At 32.7% G+C, this 16,686-nt stretch overlaps 1 long non-coding RNA gene and 1 pseudogene across 1 annotated transcript; both read right to left on the reverse strand.

Annotated features, from left to right (window-relative positions):
- Positions 1-92: 92 nt before the first annotated feature.
- On the reverse strand, positions 93-1,203 carry LOC123888252. The gene is made up of 3 exons (XR_006802026.1): positions 1,135-1,203; positions 826-1,050; positions 93-255 (listed from the first exon to the last, which is right to left on the reverse strand). It is a non-coding gene; the product is annotated as an uncharacterized LOC123888252 (long non-coding RNA).
- An 891-nt stretch (positions 1,204-2,094) lies between these two features.
- Positions 2,095-16,686, reverse strand: part of LOC123888253 — a 28,266-nt pseudogene continuing 13,674 nt past the window's right edge.

The following is a 16,686-nucleotide window of genomic DNA, read 5'->3' on the forward strand; positions in this document are numbered from 1 at the left end:
TACCTTCGATATTACCATGTCTCATTACCAGAATTTCTAAACACACTTGATACACATTTCTTAGTCTTAAACCTTAAGAATGTCTAGGGACGTGAGAAGTTGCTGTTGCTTGTAAACGCCGTTCCAAAACACATGCTTAATAAATGGCTACAAGCCTAACAGTTGTTTCTTTTTAAAATTTGCAATTAGATCTTCTTCAGATGGAATCTCAACACCTGCTTTTGAGGTGTTAGACCACCATTCTTTGATTTCTTCCTGCACATAAAGAAAGGAGAGAAGAGCATTAGGTGAAGTTAATAGCCAAAACATGTGATCCTACATGTTGATTGTAAAGTACTAGTATAAAATAACTGAACCAAAATAAAAAGTAACAAAAACAACAAAAAGAAGCAGACATTATCGTCCCATAAGTGTAGCTTAAATGGTAGCTACCAGGGACATTATTGGAGTGGCCGGGGTTTGAACCCCGGATTCCACATTACTCCACATTATGCGTGAGACTCTAGCCACTAAGCTACTTAACCAAAAAAAAGAAGAAGCAGACAATATCATCATAACCACATGAAAATTTCACATTTGATAAAGTTTGTTAGAGCCTGAATTTTACAAGAGTTTATGGAGTCAAAATGACATTGAAACTAATAGCTTCAATAACAGTAGGCACATATACAATGAGAACTACAGAAAAGCTTAAAAAGTAAGAGATTAATTGTCATGCGCTTGCACTGTAAAGTTGATTATTATCGATAAGTGCATGTAATTTTTTTACACCGACAGTATATACAAATTAAATCCAATAAATAATCATCGACAAATGATTATTACCTCAAGAAAATCTTGATTAGATATATAATGACTTTCTACCATACACTTGATTCCCCCTACTTTCACTGAGAGAGATTTTCTAGTATGCTGCTCTAAACTATGTCTCTCGGTTTCTGTCATACACCAGAATGAGAAGAATTTTAAAAATAAAAACAAGTTATCTCAAAAATAAAATGTATGATTTCACTTTCAAGTTGCGATATCGATCCATGCGCTGTTATCCATCTGAAACAATCATATGAAGAACATTCTGTTAAGTAAAAGTCATCAAGAGATATTGTGCCTGTTTTATTGGCTTGCATTACTTACTTTAGGATGTCGGTGCGGGACAATTGAAGCTTTTTCACTGCATCGAAGATTCTTTCTGGTACATGTCTGCATCGAAGATTCTCTTCCTCTGTTTCGTTCTTGTTTCAAGTTTCTTTATATATGTGCCACTGATATCATTATTTATTTGTTAAAGCACCTGTTCAAAAATAATGAGTGGTCTGGATCTCACTGAACTCTTCATGCAAAGATTTTGAGACTTTGGAGCAAATATTATGTTGACAACATTGAGGAAATTCAACTCAACAATAATAATAAGATGGTACCCTATATTCAAGTTATGGATCAATACCAAAAGTTCAGTCATAACCCAAGTAAAACCACCAACACGCCGACCTTCTGAGTTTCTAATTAGGCATTCAATATTACTAATGTAGGTTTCGTCCACATTAAATTTGTAAAGGTTGGTAGAAGGAGAATACCATTTCACAGGTTTGTAGTTGGATCCGATGTTACTTCTATGGGTATTTGTTTTCGCGATACCAAGGGGCAGTTTGTGACTGGCTTGACTCAATGACATCAACCTGTTTATTCCATCGTGGAAGGCGAAGCATGATCACTATTACATGCTATGAAAGAGGCTATCCATCGTGGATTTGTGCGAGTTCAATTTGAGAGTGACTCAAAGTTGTTGGTTGACGCTATCCATTCGAGAAGACGGGACGATTCAGAATTTAGTTTAATTGTTAACGACATTATTCTTCTTATGTCATCTTCTTCTGTAAACTTTAAGGTTAAGTTTGTTCGGAGACAAGCGAATTTGGTTGCTCATACTCTTGCTAGGGCGACCAATGTTTGGGCTAGTTTCCATAGATTTGAGATTATTCTCTTTATGTATTGAACATTTATTAGTTAATGATATGAATTAAGTTTGTTTGATTCAAAAAAATAAAATAAAGTTTGAGATATTCATAGCGACCAAAAACATATTTAACCCTAAAATAAAATTGGAAACATTATTTTCATTTCTTAAACACAAAATTTTGCATAGTATTTGAACTTTCATCAATGTTCAAAACAATGCTTATTGATTATTCCAAAAAAAATAAACAATGCTTATTCATACCACCTAATATCAACCACTCATAAACTTCATTCATCTTTTGTAAACTCTTTCTTATCTTCCTCATTACCATCTTTTAAATTCCCAATTGATATATTTGCATCAACTTGTTCTAAATCTTCATCTTTGTTCCTTTCACAAATTACATCCAAAGACTTGCAAGTGTAAAACCAAGTACATATTATGTAATAAATGAGATTTATAACTTGAATACCACTAACAAGAAAATAATAGTATTCCAACCTACCTCTATTAAGGTTTCTATCAGGAATCCAATTTCTCTCCTTATCAGTATACTTATGAACCAATGATACCAATAATGTTCCCATATAATGCCCGATCGATGCAGTTATGCAGTATAACGCGGTAGTACAACTTCTCATACTTTCAGGTGATTGATCATACAGAAATTCCAAATGTCCAACAGACATGAAAACTTTAGCTACTCCATGTAGACAATACTGAGGCACCAACCAAAACACACTAATAGGGATTATTGCTTTTGGATCATCCAACAAATGATACTTTGTCGCGACTGTTTTTCTTTTTATTTCGACTAGTCCTGAAACTATAGTGGATAAAATATTAATCGCAAAGCCTACTCCCATTCTTTGCAAACATGTGATTCCAGCAGGATTCTTTGTGAATCTACGAGCAAATGGAACGAAAAGGCGTTCGTATAGAATAACTCCTGCCATCATGGTTAGGACACTGAAAATTGACATACTGGCTGGTGGAAGTTGGAATGAGTTAGAGAGGCGGCGATCCATTGAACGTGCTTGTTGAATAACAAAACTATGTAAATGTGATGAAGATGTTATGAGTAAAATTCCTGAAGCCCAAATTGGAAGCATTCTGATGATAGATTTTAGCTCTTCAACTCTATGGACGGTGACTAGATTCCAAAGATTTGAATGTATATTTGAATCATTGGCTTCTTCCTCTGTGACAATTGCAGCTTTGTCCAACCAACTACATGTATACCATAAAGAAGTTAGAAAATGTAAAATTTACATGTTCAAATTCACCTTAATTATGAAGGTACTCTTGGAAATATTGTGCAATAATATATCAGCTAAATTTCCTTTTTGGCCTCCTAAGTTTAACCCCTTTTAAAAAACTGACCTCTTACTGATTTTGACTAAGTCAACGCACACGTGTACAATGTGACTCGCATGCCACGTTACCTTCCCTCCTCTTACTGATTTTGACTAAGTCAACACACACGTGGACCACTCTCATGACATGCTGCCATGACATGTGAGTCACTGTCCACGTGTGTGTTGACTTGGTCAAAATCAACAATGAGCCAACCTTTTACAAAAAGGGCTAAATTTAGGGGGCCAAAAATGCTATTATGAAAATTAAGGGGTCAAAATTACAAGATTGTGAAAGTTAGATAGCTAAAAGTGCAATTTAGCCTAATATATTTTATGTCAATTTAGGAATTTATACAACCATTTTGAAATAGTTGATTAGATGGCTTAGTTTATTCATTCAAAAAACTATAAAGTGAAACATGCACTTTAAATTTATGAATCCAATCATAGGCAAAGCCTAAAGTAACATACTTAACTCTTTATTCAAATTATGATTCCTTGTAGAAAGAGATTCCGCTAAAAGTTCCACATAGACATGAGATGGTCTCAACATGAGTTTATAAATAGAGACAATTTTCACCTTACAAATCGATTTTGTAAGGTTGAATTAGTTCTAACTCTCTTTCATAAGAGATTCATTACTCTCGCAATTAGTATTGCATTTTGAAACTCTTGGATTAAGATCAGCTGACTCAAATTTTCATGTCTACTTTAAACTTGATTTCCTAAGTTAAACATGGAAGTCATATGAACTTAATCCAATGGCTTTAAACTATCCTGATTCCCTGAAGTTAATCATAACATAGAAGATTTTGATTTGAATACTAAAACAAATATTTGACTTACATATATTGATTAGTGTGTAAAAGACTTCCTTCTACAGAAATATCAGCATCAAGTTCCCTATTTTGATATAGAAACTTGGGATCATTAGGTAATACCTCATTCCTCTTTTTTACAGCAGCCACAATTACTTGAGCCAAACGAACCAAAGGGCTTCCTTTTGGTTTCACAGTCTTATACAATGGTGAGCCCAACACAAATGAAAATATTGATATCAACATGGCAATGGTGGGAATGCCAAGTCCCCAACCCCAACTCATATTGTCTTGAACATAAACTACAATGGTCAAAGCACTAAGAGAAGCAAAAGCCATGAAGAAAAAGTACCAATTGAATAGGTTCCATTTTCTTGATGCAACACCATGTTTTGTCATATTGAATTGGTCAGCTGAAAAAGGCATAACACAAGGTCTAATGCCACCTGATCCAAGAGATGTGAGAAGGAGAGATATATAGAGTGCTGATAATTGTAAGGATGTGGCTTCTTGGCAATTCACTTGTGTTGGACATGGTAGGGGACGAAAATATGGTAGTATAGTTGATATTGTAATACTAATCAATCCCTGTTTCAAGCAAATTAACATGGGAACATTATTAACAAGTTATGCAATATTATGTGTTGTATTAAAATGAAAATGAGGAATTGGATAGGACAACTCTAGTTGCAATGTGTTTGATTTAAAAACAGTTCCTGAGATTGGACAAATTGGGGGGGGGGGGGGGGGAAAGAATTGGACAAAAACTAAAATTTATGTCCCTTGCTAAATCACATGACAACTTTTTGGCTCAAATACAAGTTGTCTAAAATCTAAAATAATATTTTGTCCATCAAACATCATACAAAACAAAAGTTGTTCAATATCCTTTACAAATCAAATAGACCCTATTTGACCGAGACAATTGTTAAAGTGTCTCACACCGCTTGAGAGATAGCCTGAACATAGACTTATAAGTAGAGCTAATCCTCATCTTATAGTCTGGTTTTGTAGAGTTGAGTTAGACTGAACTCTCAATTCTAAGATGGTATCAGAGCTTCCTCTCCAAAATTCGTTGGATTTTACTATCAAATTTTCGCTATCGGGTCACCCACCATTTATATCCACGCACTAAGCGCAATAGTATTGGGCGTGAGAGGTGTTAAAAAGTCATCGGTTAAGAGATGACCACCATTTTTATTCACACACCAAGTTCAATAGTGTTGGACTTGAGAGAGCGTGTTAAAGAGTCTCTTGAAAGGTGGATATGAACATAGATTTATAAGTAATTTGAATTGGAACATGTTGTACGTAAAATAATTTTTGATATTGAGTTTCATGATGAGAATAATGAAATATATTAGGTAAACTACTAACAAATTTATATTGTGGAAAAGAGGGTAAGAAACCAGTTCATAAATGAGACATCCAACAATAATTGTCCAATATCGTCCAGCAAAGGAATCTGCAAATAAAGCACCAATAAGAGGAGTGAAGCTAGATGTTCCACCAAAATTTGTGAGTGTGTTTGAGGCTGATACTAATGGCATGTTCAACTCTTGTGTTAGGTAACTTATCAAGTTACTATGAAAACCAGCACTTGCAAATCTATCACACACTTCATTTGCTGCACATATATACAATATTGTCAATCACATATTAAATGATTTGTGAATGATTCATAACATAAAATATTGTCATTGATTTGTGTTAATGTTTATGTCTCTATAGTAATCACTCAAAAAGCAAAATGTCATATGTTATCTTTGAGTTTAAAATTCTCAATTTTTTTATCGCGCTAAATTTATATCATGGTAGTTATAAATTCTCAAAAAAAGAAAAAAATATTCCGTTAGTAAACATCCTAGAAATATGTAAATATTACGTAGAATTCAAGTTATCGTGAAACCTAACCAAAAATGAAAGGTAATGTTCGGATTCCTCCTCGTCGATGGTGGTTCATGTTCTTGCTATCCACTTCTTTATCTACCATTTCCATACTGCAATCCTCTATTTCCACCATTTTTCCCTTAATCATGTATTATAGGAACTTTCTGTAAGAAAAAACAAAGTCTATATAAACATAGATTGATTGGTTAATTTCATCCGTCTAAGAATTTAATTTAATAATCTAATTCCTGTTAGGATCCTTCATAAAGGGAAAGAGCTAGATGTCTCTTTTATGTGATGAGGTTTTTGAAAGTTAACCGTTTGAATCATTTGGAGAGGTGAGACACAATAAATTAAAAAATATATAACATAAAAGTAAAAGAAAATCTAAATAGTTTGTTCTTTACCATGTTATAAGTAGGAGGTTTATATTACCGTTTAGTGGTGACTAATCTCTATCGAAAAATTTATAAGTACATAAGATGAATTATCCCTACCATTCAATTGACAATTTGCCTAATTACTTCGGTCTCTCACTCTTGTCTTGTGAATAGAAAAATTTGATTGATTGGAGAAAATAAATCTTATGTACCCCTCAAATTTTTAACAAATATAAATTACAACTAAACGGTAGTCGAAATTTATTATATAATTTATAATTTATTTATTTTCTAAAAGTAGGAAATAAATGATGAAGCATTACACAAATCGTACTATTTCTTTCTTTTTTTTTTGGATAGAAAAATCGTACTCTTTCTTTTGGTTGAAAGACAGAAAATTTCATTTAGCACTTCCGTAGTTTTCTCACGTGCCATGCTAAATTATCAAAATATCTTTGTTCGTTATTTAACTACCGAACAAAATTTGCTACATAAGTATTGAATGTGTAAAAAATATTCAACTTCAACAACATTTTAACATTTCGCGCCACCCACAGAAAATTTTAATTTTTTTTTGTCGTCTGCTACTTAAGTAGCGGGTGAAAGTTTGAACCGTCATTTGTGGTCGAAATCTACTCAAAACCAACTACAAACAAGATGTTAAATTCCCTACTTAAATAGCGTACTTGTCTTATGCTGAAATTTTTCTTAAGTCATTGAAATTGTTTTAATGTTGTTTGATATTTCTTAACAACATACCTGGCTATCGATGGTCCGCTAGTTAAGTAGCGATACTCAGTTCACCAGACAAGTAGCGGGTGTTACTTAAATAGTGGAAGGGTGAAATTAAAAACAAGAAAGACGAGCGAAAAGCATAGGGGGCGCCACAAGAAATTTTCTAAAAGATATGCTTCTTCCTGGATTAGAGATTTTCTTTTCCCACCCTACCGGTTAGAGCTGTCAAAGGGGCCGGCCCGGTCCGGTCTGGCCCGACCTTGAGGGGCCCGGTCAAATAAAGGGGCCGGCCCAACCCGACCCGTTAACTTCATGGCCCGGCCCGCTTAGCCCGGCCCGATAAGCAAAAGCCTACATGGCCCGATGGCCCGGCCCACTAATTTTCATAATTTTTTTTTTGAAAAAAAAAAACATATTCTACTAAATTTATGTTATATTTCTCAACTAAATCTTCAAGAAGGTAATTCGTATCCCTATATTTTCTCACATAATCTCCCAAACAACAATATCTTCCTCTTTATCCTCATCAAACAAACAAACAAATCTCTAACAGATAATCTCATTCTAATCCAATAAGTTTTTTGTCATATTATTATTATTACTACAAAAAAAAATTCCAAGTTTTATATCTTTCATTCGTCCATTGTAATTTAAGTAAAAAAACACAAAAATATAGAAAAAAAATTTAAAATAAATACAATAAAAAGGTGACAGGCTTAAAATAACCATATTCCAAGTTTTATATCCTTCGTTGTAATTGCGCAAAAAAAAAATATAAAATGATGATATGCTTAAAAATAGGAATAAAACAGATTATAGATAGGAACAAAACACAAATAATAACAATAAAACAACAAAAATAAAAAAAAATTATATATGAATTTATGCATAAAAATAGGACCAAAATATAACAATAAAAAGATTATAAAATTTTTTAAAATAATTTTTTAAATTCTTTAAGGGGCCGGCCCAAAAGTCTGTGGGCCGGCCCATGACGGCCCATGAAAAAGTCTGACTCGATAAGGCCCGGCCCCCTTTTTATGAAGCCCGCCCCGTGTAAAAGGATAGGGCTAATGGGCCGGCCCGATAGCCCGGCCCTTTTTGACAGCTCTACTACCGGTTACTCGTGCGCCCTACGCATTTCCCATTTTACCCCTACTTAGGTAGCAGACGTTGTAAAATGAGTAATTTTTGAGAAATTTCACCCCTAATGTCCGTTAATTAAGTAGCGGATGCATGGTGCGCAAGGCTTGCAACAATTGAACATTTTGTTTAGTGTATTTTCATATTTCGTATATATTTTTCACACCTCAAATTGTCATATACGTTATATATTTTTTTTGTTTAGTGTTTAGTGTTTGTCATTTCGTGTACAAATGACTACATAGTTCATATGATGATGTCCCCTAATAACATAAAATTGTCAGGACAAAATAATTGTAAAAACATAGCATATCCATATAATAATTGTAAAAACATAGCATATCCATATTAACCAATGACTAGTCGAATTAATACATATCCATATGCAAATTTGCTAAACAAAATTAAGTACATAACCATATGCAAAAAGACATCAAAATGACTAAAATAAAATACATAAACATAATAAATTAAAGCTCGATAGGATCAAACTTAGAACCAAATTTGATATTCATTTTGTTGTCGCCTCTTTCCTCTTTCATGAGTTCATCAAACTTGGTTTGTCGATCCAAAAAATTTGACTCCCATGCAACAACTTCTGCAAAACAATGATTCTTCCACTGACCACACGTCGGAGGTATCAGACATCCATCTTTCAACTTGACATAAACATAATGACCGGGAATGTAACCAAGGCAAAGTATCTATGAAGAAGGGTCTGCTGGTGGGCTGCCACGCAATGGAAAAATGTCTCAGATGCTCCGTGTTTTGTCAGCTTTACAACGACTCTATCTAAATAGATGCTACAATGTGTCCCATATCCGGAAAATTCAACCATTTTTCCATTAGTGCAACACCGTGCCTAGACTTTCTCTTTGGTGGTAACAGTGCTTCTCTGATATAAGCCAAACACTCCTCACCCCCGTATAATTTCAAATAATCATCCATATGCAACCTCAACTCATTAATCATGTCCACTTTAATAGCTTCAAAATCATTTTTATTATTTCTACTGTCTAAAGCAATCACACGGTATCCACAATTACTGTCACCCTTGACATCAGTAGTATCTTCAATATAAGAGTCTAAATTTCGGCATGCATGTGGTTAATTTGAGAGGTAGATGGAGTCAAATTACCCTGACGGGTTTTGTAGACACCGTGTCAAGTGTCAACATCCTTCTTCCTCCTTTTAGCCCCTTTTGATTCCAAACAAATCAACATATCAATCAGTAGCAAAACAACACCGAATTAAGCTTAATTTGACGATTGACAATATGGCACACATTAATCCGTCACTTAAGTCACGGATTTGAACAGTTTTATGAAGAAGAAAAAATGTCAAAAATCAAAAAAATATTCGAACAAATGAACTAACCTGTCATTGGATGATGATTGAAGTTGTTGTGGAGTTGATTCCGAGTAGAATGGCGAAAAAATGGTTGAATTTGGAATTGTTTTTGAGTTTTGGGACGATTTTGTAGACTTTTTTCTTGTTTCGAAACTAATAGAATGAAGGGGAAGAAGGTGGTGGGCTCGTTATATACGTCAGACAGTCCGCGACTTAGGTAACTGACACTCTACACAGTACCGCCGCGACCTAAGTAGTGAATGGTCAGTGGTCAGAACTTTTGTGGTCTTTGGTGAATCGGTGATAGTCAATGGTCGAGGACGGTGGTGGCAATTGATTGGCAGTCAATGTGGCTGTTACTTTGACCGGCCAATGGAATTTAGGCTGAAATCCTATAAATTGAAGCATTTCCTTTTCACTTTATCACATTCTCATTTCTTTTTCCTTCAACCATTTCTTCTCTTAAATTTTGTTTGTCTAGTTGTAGTTTTGTTGTTTTTAGGCGTGAACGGCCTTAATGTTCGTCGCCGATTAATCATAATGATCTTACGCATGCATACATGTTCTTTGATGGCGGTGATTGAGATCATTATGTTAATCGACGAGAGACTTTTTGAGACCTCTTAGGATCTTTGATTAATCGGAAGGGATCCCTTCAACCCTTTTATTCTCTTTCATTTGTACTTCAAAATGGGGAGAAGGAAGACGATGAAAAATATGGAGGAGGATGAAAATAAGAAGGAGGAGGAGGATGAAAATATGGAGGAAGATGAGGGAGATACGATAGAGTTGGCCACAGATTATTAATTATGATTAATCGATTTTTTTTTTTTTTTTTTTGTATTTCTTACAAATGCAATATTATAATATGAATGTATGTAATAAATTCTATTGTAATAATATTATAATTTGCATTTCTTCTTCTGCTATATACATTGTTCTGTGTTCTTGTTAATTTTATTGCCAAACACAAGTCCGCTACTTAAGCTACGGACGTAAAAACGTCAAAGGGTGTTTGGTAGGGCATGCGCCATCAACTTGTAACAAAACTGAAATTTTTAACACATCCGTTACTTATATGTGCCAGAAATTATTCTGTTTCTTAAGTCGCGGGCAGGAGTATATTGGTAATTTCGTATGGCGCACCCCAGAATTAGTAGGGTGGTAAAAGCAAAACTCCCAGGATTATTACTTTAGATTGGTTTTCTGAATTGGGCCAATTAAATGGGCTACTTCAACAACCTAATCAATTGAAATGTCATCACGAAACAGGGTATTATATTAAGCACCTCCCTCTTTTTACTATCATCCCTTTATCATTTGAAAATAAAATGAAATATAATCTTACCATTAGTAATTTTATTTCAAACTAAATATATTAATTTTCGGTACTTTTAAAATATTTTAAAGATTATTTGTTTATGATCATTATATCTAATAAAAAAACATTTTAAATTTCTTACAAACTATTAAAAATATGTCATTTTTTATGAGTTTATTGAAATGTACTATATAATCTAAGATCTCTTCGGTGAAGAATCTACAAACAACTCTGTAAATACTCTTTGTAATTTTGGAGTCTGCTCTAATTCTAGTAAGCCTCCTTAACTCACCTTATGAATTTAATAAATTTTACTGCTTTAAATTTTTAGGAGTTGTTCAATCTTAATGGAGACTTTTTTTTTTTATGGAATTGGAGACAACTTTTGTAATTAGAATTACCTTACTTTAAAATAAGAGAAAGTTTTTTTGGTAACTTAAATATATAAACAAAGTGCTATGTACTATCAAATGATGATATAACTTATAAGTACATGAGAAAAAATAAAATAAAAAAACACACTATCACCATTTCTTAAACACATAACTTAGCATATAATAATTTCATTCACCTTTAGTACCCTTTCTTATCTTCCTCATTACCATCTTTTAACTTCTCAACTAATGATATATTTGCACTTGCTTGTTCCAAATCTTCTTCCATCTTCTTTTCACAAATTTCTCCAACAGGCTTATAAGTATAAAACCAAGCACATATTACATAATAAATAAAATTAATAACTTGAATACCACTAATAAGAAAATAATAATAATCCAATCTACCCCTATTAAGGTTTCTATCAGGAAGCCAATTATTCTCTTTACCAGTATACTTATGGACTAATGATACCAATAGTGTTCCCATATAATTACCAATAGCTGTAGTTATGCAGTATAACGCGGTAGCGCTACTTCTCATACTTTCCGGCGATTGATCAAAGAGAAATTCTAAATGTCCAACTGACATGAAAACTTCAGCTACTCCATGTAGACAATACTGAGGTACTAACCAAAAAACACTTATAGGGATTATTGCTTTTGGATTATCCAATAAGTTATAATCTGCAGCTACTGATTTTCTTTTAATTTCTACCAATGCTGAAACTATAGTAGCTATAATGTTAATCACAAATCCTACTCCCATTCTTTGTAAACATGTGATTCCAGCTGGATTCTTTGTGAATCTACGAGCGAATGGAACGAAATATCGTTCGTATAGCATAACTCCTGTCATCATTGTTAGGACACTGAAAATTGACATATTGGCTGGTGATATTTGGAACGAATGAGAGAGGTGACGATCCATTGATAGAGCTTGTTGTATGACAAAACTACCTAAATGTGATGAGGATGTTATGAGTAAAATTCCTGAAGCCCAAATTGGAAGCATTCTAATGATGGATTTTAGTTCCTCAACTCTATGGACAGTGACTAGATTCCATAGATTTGGTGGTGTATTTGGATCTTTGACATCTTCTTCTGTCACAATTGCAGCCTTGTCTAACCATCTGCAGATATACCATAGAGCAATTAGGGAAATATAAACTTTATATGTTCAAATTGACACCATATTGTGAAGGCGATTTTGCAAATATTGTGTAATAGTCCCTCCGGTCATTTTTATAAGAAACAATTGATTTATTAGGTTCATTGAATAATTCATGTATCTAGTATCAGGTCTAGATACATCAATTATGCAATGAACCTAAAAAATCAATTGTTTCATATAAAAAGACCGATGTAGGACTTTATTTTGTCAATTAAAAACCTATGCAAGAATTGTTAAATAGTTCATTAGATAGTTAAGCCTATTCATTTAAATAAAACAAGAAATCGAAGTAACCAACTCAAACCCTATATTCTAATTCTTTGTAGAACTTTTTTGAAAAGATTCACTGGCCTCATGCAGTTATCACTTTGGAACCATTGGATTAAGATCAGACGACTCAATTCTCATGTTCGCTTCGGTACGTACTCTTAATTTTACTAGTTAAAAATCGAAGTCATCTGAACTCGGTCCAATGACCCTAAGCTATTATCGACCTGAATGCATGGAATATTTGATCGTAGTAACAATTATTTGACTTACGTATATTGATTTGAGTGTAAAAGATTTCCTTCTAAAGCAATAGGAGCATCAAGTTCCCTATTTTGGTATAGAAACTTAGGATCATCAGGTAATCTCTCATTCCTTTTCTTTGTAGCAGCGACAATCACTTGAGCCAAACGAACCAAAGGGCTTCCTTCTGGTTTCACAGTCTTATACAATGGTGAACCCAACATAAATGAAATTATTGATATCAACATAGCAATGGTGGGAATGCCAAGACCCCATCCCCAACCAACATTGTCTTGAACATAAACTACAATGGTCAAAGCACTTAGAGAAGCAAAACCCATGATGAAAAAGTACCAATTGAAGAGGTTCCATTTCCTAGAAGCTACACCATCTTTTGTCATGTCAAATTGATCTGCTGAAAATGGAACAACACAAGGTCTAATGCCACCTGATCCAAGAGATGTTAGGAGGAGAGATAGATAGAGTGCTGATAATTGTGAAGATGTGGCTTCTTGGCAGTTCACTCTTGTTGGACATGGTGGAGGACGAAAATATGGTAGTAAAGTTGATATAGTAATACTAATCAATCCCTGTTTCAAGCAAAATAAAATTGTAACTTTATAAACAAGGTATATATGCAATGCTAAAATGAAAATTCTAAGCTTTCAAATGATTTATTTGGATTAAAAGATTATCTTACTAAGGCAAATGATATACAAGCATGGTTTTAAATTGCGGCCACAATATTGCTGATGCAGTAGCTTTTAGAACCACATCGCACTACAATTGCAATGTGATCTTTAATTGCATGTATGACTGCAACCATTGGCAGAGCCAGAAAATTTATAAAGTTTGGGCAAAATTTCTGTTTTGAACAAAAAAAATCTTAATTTTGCTCTAAACTAATCCCTAAAATACCAATTTTTTTTTTTTTACCAGAGCCTAAGCAAATGCCCGGACTGGCCGGGTGGTGGATCCGCCATTGGCCTCAACGTAATCGCATTAGACGATTTCAAATATGTTCGTTAAAATCTTCTCACAAAAAATTAAGATTTCATAACCCCAAATTTAAGAATACTTCAAATCAATTGAAAAATCTCAACTTTTAGCAGCTCCCAACTTTGTATTTAAACACCTCTCAATCAATATTTAGTTTACGGCGTAAATGGAGACTCTACTATACAACGGGTAACCAGTATAGTAGTATAGTGGTATCACTTAATATTGGGCCTGTTTGTTTTGCCTTTTTTTTAAAAATGGATTTTATATTGTTACATAATTTTTGTGCAAAAGTAATTGATGTTTTCTCTCCCCACCCCCGTGATTCTTTTATACCCCCCAATATTTCGATTTTGCCCTCGCAAAAAACTTTGGTTCGCAGAAACCGAATTTTTTCTAGTACAAATTCAAAGTAAATTTCGGTTTTCAAGGCAAAAAAAACTTCGGTTTCTATAAACCGAAGTTTTTTGCAAGGGTAAAATTGGAAATTCAGGGGGTATAAAAGAATCACGGGGGGTGGGGAGAGAAAACATCAAAGTAATTTACAAAGAAACTTTTTATAAAAGCTTTAAATGAAAATTTGGTTTGAATAATTATTCTTAAAATGTTATTTTAGATATTTCATTATTTTATTGAAACTTTTTTTGGATATCAAAATTTCAAAAAATCACTTAATTTTGAAATACAACTTTTTGTAAAAATTGTGATTTTGACCATGTTTTGATCTTCAATAATGTATGTTTATGTTATAGGATGTTAAAATTAATGTTTCAATTTTAAAAAAAAAAATGAATATAAAAAAACTTGTAATATTTTAAAAAATATTTTTATAAAATTTATTCTAAAAAATACAAAGAAAAAATCTATTTTTTTAAAGTTAAAACAAACTTGTAATAGTTTGTGAAAATTAAAAATTATTCCATGTTACCACAATTTAAGACCACGTATGGGTAATAGTAGTAATTGACATTCTTAAATTGATTGAACCATGTTATGTTTAAAATGGTTAATTCTTGATCTTGAGGTTCACAACTAAAGACAAATTTATATTATGAAAAGGGAGGGTAAGAAACCAGTTCATAGATGAAACATCCAACAGTAATGGTCCAAAACCGTCCAGCAAAAGAGTCTGCACATAAAGCACCAATAAGAGGAGTGAAGCTAGATGTTCCACCAAAAATTGTGAGTGTGTTTGAAGCTGCTACCAATGGCATATTCAACTCTTGTGTTAAGTAACTTATCAAATTACTCTGAAAACTAACACTTGCAAATCTATCACACACTTCATTTGCTGCATATACAATATTGTCAATCACATGTTAAATTATTTGCCATTGATTGGTAACATAAAATATTTTACAATATTTATTTACTAGAATTAATATGATCAATAAACAAATATATGATAAATGATAAATAAATTTAATGGCTATAGATAATAGGCCTCTTATGTTATTTTCAAATTTACCCTTTATTTCAAATTTTAAATTTATACTAATAAATACCACAATACCCTTAACATTTTTTTTAACTCTTCTTAACTTCTACAATTTTTTTTTTTAAAAAAATTATTCTATTTCTATAACTTCTATCTAATTAATAAAAAAAATCAAAAAAACTAAAAAAAAAATTATTAAAAAATAAACTATACCAAAAATAACTTTGTTACAACAACGTGCCCGTCTGGCAACTAGTTATAATAAAAGTAATTAATTTTAAGATTTAATCTAAATGTTTGATTCATAATAACTACATAAGTAAAAGTCATAAACTCTCCACAATCCTACATATGAAAGAAAGTAGAATTACAACATATTTTACATATTTGAGATTAACACAAAAACAATCAAACATATTTTTTTGGTATTTTGGGCTATGAAGCACGAACACCTCTATGATTAGGCGTGTCGCGGTGGCCGACACATGTCCATGTCCGACACTCGTGTCGGATAGCACAGATCGGTGTCGGGAAAAAACTTAATGTTTCCTTTACGTTGACACTTCTTTGATCATTGTCCGACACCTGTAAGACATTCGCACGACACGTGTCGGACAAGTGTCCCAAAAATAATGTTTTTTCTTTGCTTATACTCGTTTTATGCACATATCAGACATATCTACAAGAGTTAAAGACGTGTCAAAAATAATAATATTGTTCAATGAGGGATTGAAGACGTTACATTTAGATTACAATATTTTTAGTTTTTTCGACAGTAGATGGATAAATAAATGTAAAATACTATCATATTTTGTTTTAAAACTTTTTTTAAGAAATAATCTGCTCAACTTAAATTTACATGTATATTACTTCCGGATCATGAATAATAAATAAAATGAAAACAAGATAAAATCGCATCTTTTATAAATATATAGCGGTGTCGGTGTCCTATATTTTTTACATTAGTGGTGTAGTTGTGTTCGTGTCGTATCGCGGTATCTGTGTCGGAGTCCGTGCTTCATAGATTTTGGGTTATATTTAAGCATTAGTAAAAAATTAAAATCAAAGAAAAACAATAATAATACATTTCTTACTATTTTTATCATATATAAAAAGGAAACAAAGTTGATATTTTTGATAAAGGAAACAAAGTTGATATTTTTAGTATTTTTGATAAAGAAAACAAAAAATAAATATTTTTTAAATTTTTTAGATATTTTTAATAATGTATATAAACAA

This window comes from Trifolium pratense, linkage group LG6 (assembly GCF_020283565.1).
Source record: "Trifolium pratense cultivar HEN17-A07 linkage group LG6, ARS_RC_1.1, whole genome shotgun sequence".
Lineage (NCBI taxonomy): Eukaryota > Viridiplantae > Streptophyta > Magnoliopsida > Fabales > Fabaceae > Trifolium > Trifolium pratense.